Below are 12,227 nucleotides of genomic sequence, written 5' to 3'. Positions count from 1 at the left end.
GGGTCTAATTCTAGACACAGTCAGGACAAGAGTTTTTCTTCCGGTAGGGAAACTCCGAAAGATTCAATCAGCAGTCCACCAACAGCTGGTCTTCCCTTCGGACTTGCATGAGGGGTCTGGGGTTGATGGTGGCTTCCTTCGAAGCAGTCCCATTTGCCCAGTCCCATACCCGAATTCTTCAGCAAGAGATTCCTCTCAGATGGAATCGGAATCCGGAATCCCTGGACAATCAGATCCGATTGAGCAAACAGACCAGAGAGTCTCTGGTCTGGTGGCTTCGGTCTCCGATGCTCAGCCAGGGAAAGTCATTTCTGCCAATATATTGGACGACAGTGACCACGGATGCCAGTCTATCCGGATGGGGAGGAATTCTCGGTCAGTTATCTGTCCAGGGACTTTGGTCCCCGGAAGAATCCAGGTTACCGATAAATGTATTGGAACTGAGAGCGATCAGACTTTGTCTGATTCACTGGACCGAGCAGCTCCAGGGCAGCCCGGTTCGGATCCAGTCGGACAACGCCACGGCCGTGGCTTATGTCAATCACCAGGGGGGCACCAAGAGTGTCCGAGCGGCCAAAGAAGTGGCTTGCATTCTTCGCTGGGCGGAACGATTTGTTCCAGCAATCTCTGCGGTGTTCATTCCGGGGGTGGAAAATTGGCAGGCAGATTATCTCAGCCGTCAGACTCTGGATCAGGGGGAATGGTCCCTCCATCCAGACGTTTTCCACCAGTTGTGCCTACGATGGGGCACCCCGGATATGGATCTGTTGGCATCTCGATTCAACAGGAAAGTTCAGAGATTCGTGGCTCGCTCCCGCGATCCTCTAGCAGAAACCGCAGACGCACTGATTGCCCCGTGGGGGCAATACCAGCTAATGCATGCCTTCCCTCCTCTTGGGTTACTGCCAAGACTTCTTCGCAGGATAGAGGAGGAAGGAATTCCAGTAATCCTGGCAGCTCCGGATTGGCCTCGTCGAGCTTGTTACGCCGACTTGGTCAGACTGATGGCGGACGTCCCGTGGAGACTTCCTCTCAGGAAGGATCTACTGTCTCAGGGACCGATCTTCCATCCTGCTTTACGATCGCTGGTTTTTAACGGCCTGGTTATTGAGACCCAGGTGCTGAAGGACAAGGGATTGTCAGCTTCAGTTATTCCTACTCTAGTTAAAACAAGGAAAGCGACTTCCAGAAAGATTATCATCGTACATGGAAGTCTTATATTGTGTGATGTGAATCCCTTGGGTTCCATCTACATCTTTATTCGGTAGTCCGAATATTGGCTTTCTGCAACAGGGAGTTGAGCAGAAGCTGGCCTTGAGTGTTATCAAGGGTCTGGTTTCAGCATTTGCTATCTTCTTTCAGAAGCTTTTGTCTACTCATTCCTTGGTGCGGAATTTCATCCAGGGGGTGCGACACCTGGCTCTGCCAGTGCACGCGCCGTTACCATCCTGGGATCTTAATTTGGTGCTGTCGGTTCTTCAGACACCTCCCTTTGAAAATATCAGGGAGATTCCCTTGCTTACTTTATCCCAGAAGGTGGTCTTCTTGGTGGCTATCACTTCTGCACGCAGGGTGTCAGAACTGGCTGCATTATCCTGTTGTTCCCCAGATCTGGTGGTTCATAGGGATAAGGTTGTTCTTCATCCGAATCCATCCTTCCTTCTAAGGTGGTTTCAAAGTTTCATTGATTAAGGACAGTGTATTGTCCTTCCTATGTCCTTAGCCCAATCATCCTCGAGAATTTGCATGGCATTCCTTGGATGTAGTTCGGGCGATCAGGATATACTTGAATACTACGGATTCAATTTGTAAGACGGATTCACTGTTTGTGATCACGGATGGCCCTAAGAAGGTGTTGCCTGTTCTGCTGCGACCATCTTTAGATGGATCAGACAGACGGTGGTATAGGCTTATTTTATCTAAGGGTCGGGATCCCCCGTTCCCTGTTAAGGCGCATTCTACTCGGGCGCTTAGAGTTTCCTGGACCTTCCGCCATCAGGCGTCAGTGGTTCAGGTTTTCAAGGCGACTGTTTAGTAGTCGGTTCATACCTTTACAATATTGTATAAGGTTTATGTGATGGCATCGTCAGATGCCTCTTCTGGCTGCAAGGTTCCTGCAGGCCACTGTTTGAGGAGACTGTTGAGACCTACCCCACAAATCGTCGAGGTAGACCATCTGTTTACTCGATGAGTCCTATGATACTTCTGGTTGGCTCCGGTTGGGCCTTCTAGATTGGATTTTGATTCTGTCAATCCCACCCCTCATTTTGTGGCACTGCTTCTGGATGTCCCAGCTCTTGAGAATCAAGAAGACTACGTCTGTCAATGAGCGATAGAGAAAAATGGATTTTTGTAAGATCTTACCGTAAAATCCTTTTCTCTTAAGCTCATTGACAGACGTAGTACCCGCCCCTCTATCATTGAGTTGGGTTGGGTTAAATTCTCTGTACTGCTTTAAAACAGAACTGATTCCCTGTAGCAGAGAGAGGGAGGATATACCCTCAGGGACTGCCCCTAGGGTGGAGCCAGAACGTTTTGTCTTTCTGCCTAGTCCTACTCCTGCGGAGACAACATAACCCAGCTCTTGAGAATCAAGAAGACTACGTCTGTCAATGAGCTTAAGAGAAAAGGATTTTACGGTAAGATCTTACAAAATCCATTTTTCCCACACCTGCCCGGAAAGTCCAGGTGCTGCGTACAACTCTCCATAGTCATGAATGGTTATGCATGGCTGTACTCCAGGTATACAGCAGTGATATCATAAACACTCCATTTATATCTATTTTTTTTTTTTTTACAAAATTCAATAAACATAATAAAAACAAAAATGTTTCTTGTATGTGCATATGCCTGAAGACTATACTCTTATTTAAGTGAGTACTGCTGTACAGCCATTTACAGTAATTCAAGTCTATGGGTGGGGGGAATCAGTGGGAATTTATGTCGAGAATGGGCTGTGGTGGCGGTGTGCAGAAGGCCTCTGCGGGGAGCTTAGTATACACTATATTACCAAAAGTATTGGGACCCCCTGCCTTTACACGCACATGAACTTTAATGGCATCCCAGTCTTAGTCCGTAGGGTTTAATATTGAGTTGGCCCACCCTTTGCAGCTATAACAGCTTTAACTCTTCTGGGAAGGCTGTCCACAAGGTTTAGGAGTGTGTCTATGGTAATGTTTGACCATTCTTCCAGAAGCGCATTTATGAGGTCAGGCACTGATGTGGACGAGAAGGCCTGGCTCCCAGTCTGCGCTCTAATTCATACCAAAGGTGTTTTATGGGGTTTAGGTCAGGACTCCATGCGGGCCAGTCAAGTTCCTCCTCCCCAAAATCGCTCATCCATGTCTTTATGGACCTTGTTTGTGCACTGGTGCGCAGTCATGCTGGAACATGAAGGGGCCATCCCCAAACTGTTCCCACAATGTTGGTAGCTTGAAATTATCCAAAATGTCTTGGTATGCTGATGCCTTAAGAGTTTTCTTCATTGGAACTAAGGGGCCAAGCCTAACCCCTGACAAAACAACCCCACACCATAATCTTCCCTCCACCAAAATGATTTGGACCAGTACACAAAGCAAGGTCCATAAAGATATGGATGAGCGAGTTTGGGGTGGAATAACTTGACTGGCCAGCACACAGTCCTGACCTCAACCCGATAGAACACCTTTGGGATGAGTTAGAGCAGAGACTGCGATCCAGGCCTTCTCTCCAAAATCAGTACCTGACCTCACAAATGCGCTTCTGGAAGAATGGTCAAACATTCCCATAGACACACTCCTAAACCTTGTGGACAGCCTTCCCAAAAGAGTTGAAGCTGTTCTAGCTGCAAAGGGTGGGCCAACTTAATATTGAACCCTACGGACTAAGACTGGGATGCCATTAAAGTTCATATGCGTGTAAAGGCAGGCATCCCAGTACTTTTGATAATATAGTGTATGTCTAAAGCCACAACTTTATTCAGTTTTGGAGACAGCTAGATTTCCCTATCACATTCAGACTGTGATAATTTTCCTCCGCATAAATAGATGTGGTGAATCTTCCTAGCGGGATCATAGCAATAAAAATCGGGCTAGAGCTCTAAACATTCCCTACTGTATCCATAATGAAAAAAAAGTTTTGGCTGTAGATGCACTTTAATTGAACCCCTTTATAACAAAAATATGAGGGCCTCCATTGCTGACCTCTTCCTGCAAATGGCAGTTTCCTAGCTGGTATGTGAGCTTCTGCTTTCAATACTAAGTACGTCACTGGCCCACAACAAGTATGCATATAGGAAAAGTCTTTAAAAAGTCAAAAGTCTTTCTCTGCATACTTGTCCTAATTTATAAACTCAAAGCAACAGTCAACATGACAGTCAGGCATCTAGCATTTGCAGTTTGAGTGAGGTTGACAATGACCATCTGCGTGTTTCTTTTTTTGTTCAGACTTGCAAGCATCTGCAACACTTTCCTCTGTAGTGTGCCTTTCATCTATGGTGAGATACCTGCCATGAGTACTGCATTTATACACTGCTCAAAAAAATTAAAGGAACACTTTGAAAACACATCAGATCGCAATGGGGAAAAATATGATGCTGGATATCTATACTGATCTGGACTGGAAAATGTGTTAGGAATGAAAGGATGCCACATCGTTTAATGGAATTGAAAATTATCAAACTACAGAGGGCTGAATTCAAAGTGAAAAAATGATGCAGCAGGCTAGTCCATTTTGATGAAATTTCATTGCAGCAACTCAAAATGGTACTCAGTAGTTTGTATGGCCCCCACGTGCTTGTATACATGCCTGACAACATTGGGGCATGCTCCTAGTGGGACGATGAATAGTGTCCTGGGGTATTTCCTCTCAGATTTGGACCAGGGCATCACTGAGCTCCTGAACAGACTGGTGCAACCTGGTGGCATCAGATGGACCGAAACATAGTGTCCCAGCGGTGTTCTATTGGATTAAGATGAGCGTGGGGGCCATTCACTGGTATCAATTCCTTCATCTTCCAGGAACTGGCTACATACTCTCTCCACATGAGGCCAGGCATTGTTATGCACTAGGAGAAACCCAGGACCCACTGCACCAGAATGGGGTCTGACAATGGGTCCAAGGATTTCATCCCGATACATAATAGCAGTCAGGGTGCCATTGTCTAGCCTGTAGAGGTCTGTGCATCCCTCCATGGATATGCCTCCCCAGACCATCACTAACCCACCACCAAACCGGTCAGGCTGAACGTCTGTCATGTGCTCAAGGTGAACCTGCTCTCATCTGTGAAAAGCACATGGACCCAGTGGTAGATCTACCAGATCTGGTTTTCAATGGCAAATGCCTATCAAGCTCCATGGTGCTGGGCAGTGAGCACAGGGCCCACTAGAGGACGTCGGGCCCTCAGGTCACCTTCATGAAATCTGTTTCTGGTTGTTTTGTCAGACTCTCATACCAGTAGCCTGCTGGAGGTCATTTTGTAGGGATCTGGCAGTGCTCATCCTGTTCCTCCTTGCACAAAGGAGCAGATACCGGTCTTGCTGATGGGCTAGGGACCTTCTACGGCCCTGTCCAGCTCTCCTAGAGTAACTGCCTTTCTCCTGGAATCTCCTCCATGCTCTTTAGACTGTGGTGGGAGACATAGCAAACCTTCTGGCAATGGTAAGTATTGATGTGCCATCCTGGAGGAGTTGGACTGCCTGTGAAACCTCTTTAGGATCCAGGTATAGCATGCTACCAGTAGTGACATTAACCCTAGCCAAATGCAAAACTAGTGAAAAACAGTCAGAAAAGATGAGTAGGTAAAAAAATGTCAGTGGCCTCAACCTGTAAAACTACTCCTATTTTGGAGGTGGTCTCTTTGTTGCCCATCTAGTGCACCTGGTGTTAATTGTATTAACACCAAAGCAGCTGAAAATAATTAACCCCCTCTCCTTATTAACTGACTAGATCAATATCCCAGGAGTGTAATTGACTTGATGCTATACTCTGAATCCAAAGTTCCTTTATTTTTTTTTGTATAGTGTATATGGGATGCCAACATGCAGGTTTTCTCCATTTGCCACTGGGACTGATTGTCTGATTACAGCAGGCAGATTGTTTAGCAGTCTCTTTTCAAAGGTTAGTGAATAGCTTGTCGTGTTTCCAGAGAACAGACCAAAGAAAATCTGCAATAAAGTATGCTGTATAATTGGCCAAGAGAGGATTTTAGCTTTTTTTCTCAACAGAAGCAGTGTTTCACCTTGATTGATTTTGTGACATAGAGTATAGTTAGTTTAGACAAGACTAAAATAGAATTACAAAGATCATTGGCAGCAAGGAGAATATAGTGAATCCAGAAAGTGTTCACATCGCTTCCTTTTTTCCACATTTTGTTGTTACAGCCTTAAGCCCCGTACACACGCACCGATTGTCGGCCGACCGTTCGGCCGTCTTTTGTCCGCTGCTGTCGTGTAGGTTGAAAAGTGCTAAAGACTGCACACGAATTTTGTCGGCCAACAACAGCCGACTGCAGAAGTGATGTCATGTACTCTGGATGTGATTGGTGTAGCCAAACATAAACTATTAAATCTCAAAAGGTGATAATTAGACTGTCTGTCCAAAAGAAACCACCAGATTACAGTAGAGAATCTTCTAATGCTTTTAATTCTGCTATTTTCACTGGGGAAGATTTCAAACCAGACATTTGTGGATGTTAATAGTCTTCTCTCTAGCTGCCTCTAATAGCTGCACTCAAAGCCACCCACCTAACACGATGATTAACTAACATTCAGACGGCGCTGCAGTGGAGAAGACGATTTGAACTATGAGGCTGAAAAAATGTTCACACCATTATACCGTCTTCTTATTGTACAGTATCTCACAAAAGTGAGTACACCCCTCACATTTTTGTAGCAAAGTGTTATTTCTTCAATGTTGTCACATGAAAAGATAAAAATTTACAATGTAAAGTAGTGAGTGTACAGCTTGTATAACAGTGTAAATTTGCAGTTCCCTAAAAAATAACTCCACACACAGTCATTAATGTCTAAACTGATGGCAACAAAAGTGAGTACACCCCTAAGTGACAATGTCCAAAGTGGGCCCAAAGTGTCAATAGTTTGTGTGGCCACCATTAATTTCCAGCACTGCCTTAACTGTTATCATGTTGGAATACTGCCCTGCGGCCCAGTCTCTGAATGGACGGGATCATGCTCTGCTTCAGTTTGTCACAGTACATGTTGACATTTATGGGTCCCTCAATGAACTGTAGCTCTCCAGTGTCGGCAGCACTCATGCAGCCCCAGACCATGACACTCCCATCACCATGCTTGACTGTAGGCAAGACACGCTCGTCTTTGTACTCCTCACCTGGTTTCTGCCACACACGCTTGACACCATCTGAACCAAATAAGTTTATCTTGGTCTCATCAGACCACCGGGCATGGTCCCAGTAACCCATGTCCTTAGTCTGCTTGTCTTCAGCAAACTGTTTGCAGGCTTTCTTGTGCATCATCTTTAGAAGAGGCTTCCTTCTGGGACGACAGCCCTGCAGACCAATTTGATGCAGTGTATGGTCTGAGCACTGACAGGCTGACCCCCCACCCCTTCAACATCTGCAATGCTGGCAGCACTTATACATCTATTTCCCCAAGACAACCTCTGGGTATGGCGCTGAGCACGTGCACTCAACCTCTTTGGTCTACCATGGCGAGGCCTGTTCTAAGTGGATCCTGTCCTGTTAAACTGCTGTATGGTCTTGGCCACTGTGATGTATCTCAGTTTCAGGGTCTTGGCAATCTTCCTATAGCCTAGGCCCTAGGCCATCTTTATGTAGAGCAACAATTCTTTTTTTTCAGATCCTCAGAGTTCTTTGCCATGAGGTGCCATGTTGAACTTCCAGTGACCAGTATGAGAGAGTGAGAGCTATAACACCAAATTTAACACACCTGCTCCCCATTCACATTTGAGACCTTGTAACACTAACGAGCCACATGACACCGAGAGGGAAAATGGCTAATTGGCCCAATCTGGACATTCCAGTCAATCCAGTTCACACAACAACCTGTATTTTTATGTGTGTAAACGTCACAACAGATTTGAAGATCCCTGTGAAGTGTGTTCACTGAGAAACTTGTTTATGAGTTTTTCTTATTTTTAGGAACTAAAGGCAAACATTTTTTTTTAGTTTTGGCCAGAGTGGGGAGGGATTAGAACACCTGTCAGGTTTTTATTGCTGTCTGCGTCACCGTTAGGGAGATTACCCTCTTTATTTGTACTGTTTACCATTATCATTGAAAGTGAAATGAAAAGAAAATGGCAAACTTTGGGTTGTCTCCTGAAAGGTTATAGAAAGGAAATTTTCCAATGGGGACACTAGGTCCGGTGACCTGGGGGTCCACATGGGAATCCCTTAAATTGCAGGGATTTCTTCTGTTTTGGCAATGGGACAGAAAGTGAAGGTAAATCCCCCCCATGGCCGCTAAATGTCCGGTCCATCAGTGCACGTGATGAATTCACGTGCATCCGGCCCACGGACATTTGAAAGTGGTTGTTAAGCCACTTTGTTATGTTTACACAAATATCCCTGTTTGCTAATGAAAAGTGTCCCAGTGCCTGTGCTTTATTAATACAAATGCTGCTATATACCTGATTTCCGAGTGCCCCTCGGCACTCACGTGACTAGCCAGCTCTCCCCTCTCCCGATCTGACAGCTAGAGCGGGAGGGGCTGAGAGTCCCCCGCTGATGTCAGCAGGGAGGAGAGGAGGAGAGAGCCGGCCGGCTAACTAACGCTCGGAAATCAGAAATATAGCGGCGTCTTAATAGTAAAGCACAGGCACTGGGACACTTGTCATTAGCAAAAAGGGACATTTGTGTAAACATAACAAAGTGGCTTAAGTAGTAGCTTCGGTAACTGTAGGGGGGGCTGTGTAATATGCAGGGTGTGTGTGTAGGGGGGGCTGTGTGATGTGCAGGAGGGGCTGTGTGATGTAAACGAGTCCAGAGGTGCAGGGGCTGTGTAATGTAAAGGGATCCAGAGGTGTGGGGGCTGTGTAATGTAAAGGGGGCCAGAGGTGCAGGGGCTGTGTAATGTAAAGGGGTCCAGAGGTGTGGGGGCTGTGTAATGTAAAGGGGTCCAGAGGTTTGGGGGCTGTGTAATGTAGGTAAAAAAGGTTGCTGACCCCCCTTAGTGTGATGGTCAGTGGGAAGAATACTCCTTAAATTTGTGGTCATTGTGAAGAATTACCCCTTATAGATAGCTAAAAAGATCAATGATGTCAGTGGGAAGATATCTCTAAAAATGATTGCGGAAAAGTAAAGTATCTCCATTACATATGACATGTCCTAAATCCACTCCAATGATTTCCATATTTTGGTTTCTTGGCATTACTGTTCAGAAACTGATCCAAAAAGTCAGACTACTCAAAATTGCGTTATATTTGTACATTCTTTAACCACTTCAGCTCCAGAAAGTTTTCCCTCTTCACGACCAGGCCATGCGATACGGCACTGCGTTAGTTTAACTGACAATCGCGCGGTCATGCAACACTGTACCCAAATAAAATTGATGTCCTTTTTTTCCCCACAAATAGAGCCTTCTTTTGGTGGTATTTGATCACCTCTGCGTTTTTTTTTTTTTGTGCTATAAACATAAAAGGTGGACAATTTTGAAAAAAAAAATATTTTTGACTTTCTGTTATAAAACACATTCAATAAAAAAATTTTAAAAATCTAATTTCTTCATAAATTTAGGTCAATATGTATTCTGCTACATGTTTTTGGTAATAAAAATCCCAAAAAGGATATATTATTTGGTTTGCGCAAAAGTTATAGCGTCTACAAACTATGGGATTAATAAAAACTTTATGGAAAAAAAAAAACTATGGGATATTTTTATGGAATTTACTTTTTTTTTGTTTTTTAACGAATAATGGCGGCAATCGGTGACTTATAGCCAGGCTGCGACATTGTGGTGGACAAATCAGACACTGACATACATGATACTTTTTTGGGGACCAGCGAAACGAATACAGTGATCAGTGCTAAAAAATGTGCACTGTGATTGTACTAATGACACTGGCAGGAAAGTGGTTAACATCAGGGGTGATCAAAGGGTCAAATGTGTCCCTTGGGAGTGCTTGCTAACTGGGTTGGGGGGGGGGTGCTTTAACTGTGGGAAGACAGAGATCTGTGTTCCTGCTTAGCAGAAACACAGGATCTCTATCTTCCACACTAACAGAACAGTGATATGCCTTGTTTACATAGGCGGACCACCGTTCTGCCTCTGTCAGGTCTTTCAGACCCGCTGATTGGCTCCTGTTGTGTCCAATCACAGTGGGAGCAGGTCGCCGGCGCCGCACATGCATGCCGCAGACCTGGAAGTGCAGAATAACGTATCTGTACGTGATTTTGTGCACAGGAGCCACCGCCGCCCAGTGAATGTACGTGGGGCGGCCTGCAAGAGGTTAACCTTTACCACTACCTAATTGGACACCTAAAGAACACAATATGCTTTAGTGAATGGAGCCCAGTATAATCTTTATTGAGAACATGCAAAAACTGGATGGCAATCTGAAGACCAGACTGATTTTGTGTACATCATCATCAGGAAAATGGATGATTACCAAACACTGCTTCACACAAACACAATAACGTAAGATAGTAAATGCACATCAGAAAAACATTGTAATTACAGCGAAAACTAGAAAATGCATCACAAAACGTACAAGTCAAGATTTTTTTTTTTTTATTCTTTTTATTTCAATATGTGCATAAAAAACGAACATTCCAAACGTCCTTTCAACAAAAGGACAAAGCAATATTAAATAATAAAAAAATTATCCAAATATCCAAATAATTATCTGTTTACTTAGGATTCATAATCTCTTTATACTAATGTATATCCATTTAACTTAATTGATCGCCGTTATCCTGGTGTGCCCCAACCCCTTGCTCCATTACAATCATAGATTTGTTACCTCATCATATTATGTGCATCCTTCTATATCCTCTTGGTTATCTCCTTATATTCAAAAATTGGTTAATGTTGATTGATCCCAAATTTTATAATATTTCGTTGAGCATCCTCTATGCATATACAATACTTTTTTAAATGGTAAAATCTGATTTACCGCTCTAATCCAGTTCTTAACAGCAGGGGGCTTCACCTGAATCCACTTAACTTTGATTGTTTTCCTTGCCATAAACAGCTTTTCTCTAAGCATTATCTTGTGATATCTAGACCATGTTATTTCATCTAGTATACCCAGCAAACAGGTTTCTGGGGTCAAAGGTACAGGCATATTCAAGACAGAGGATAATATTTGAATTTTTTCCTGCCAGAATCTTGATATCACTGGACAAAACCAAATAATATGTATAAAGCCTGCCCACTTAGCAATGTATCTCAAACATTTAGGAGATGCAAGGCAAGATTTAAAGGCCTTTTTATTGAAACATTACTTATAGCAAAAATTGATATATATATATATACTCTTAATCCAAGCGTATAAACTGGCTAGGTTACATCGTTTCAAGTAAATTCACAAAATAACATAGAAGAATAGAAGATGTGTGTTACCACCCAGGACACCCAATAAAGAGCTGTGCCTCAGTTGTCCAGGAAAGGGAAAAATGTGCATAGTGTGGACTTTTGACACTAGATGAAACCCTATTTTTCTGCCCATTGGCTCTGCCCCTGACTCCACCCCCTTTGCTCTGCCCATGTTTCCCCTTCATTTTTAATGGCCTCTCGAAAGCTTAAAATAAAAATACCTGCAAAGTTGCTGCTTTCTGCACAAACCAGATTACAGCTCTTCTCCACAAATCAAGCTTATCCTGTACCCTGCAATATTTGCTCCCAGCACCCTGCCATTCCAGCCACAACAGCAGTGCCGTCTTACTGCATGGGCACGCTGGACAGTTGCCCGGGGTCCCCCTTTCCCGGGGAGCCCCACCTTTTCAGCGACCAGTTCCAGCCAAGCATTAGTCCCGACCCCATGTGCATCCCACTGCCAAACTTAGCATGTGGCAAATGCCTGTTGGCCCTGCACTGCTGTCAGGCCACTTGGGCCATGGAGAGGGAGCCCACAACTGCAGGAATGAATGTACGCCTCCACAGAAACCGGCACACACAGGACAGTCGAGTCTGACTCCCGTCTGTGTGTGTGTGTGTTCACACACACTCACAAGGCTGATTCTGAGTTACAATGCTGGCCGACTGCAATCACCCCCAGAGCTAGAGAGCCATACAGATCTTACTGCTATACCA

Source organism: Pelophylax lessonae (assembly GCF_965119305.1).
Source record: "Pelophylax lessonae genome assembly, chromosome: 9".
NCBI lineage: Eukaryota > Metazoa > Chordata > Amphibia > Anura > Ranidae > Pelophylax > Pelophylax lessonae.
This window is presented reverse-complemented; position numbering follows the sequence as displayed.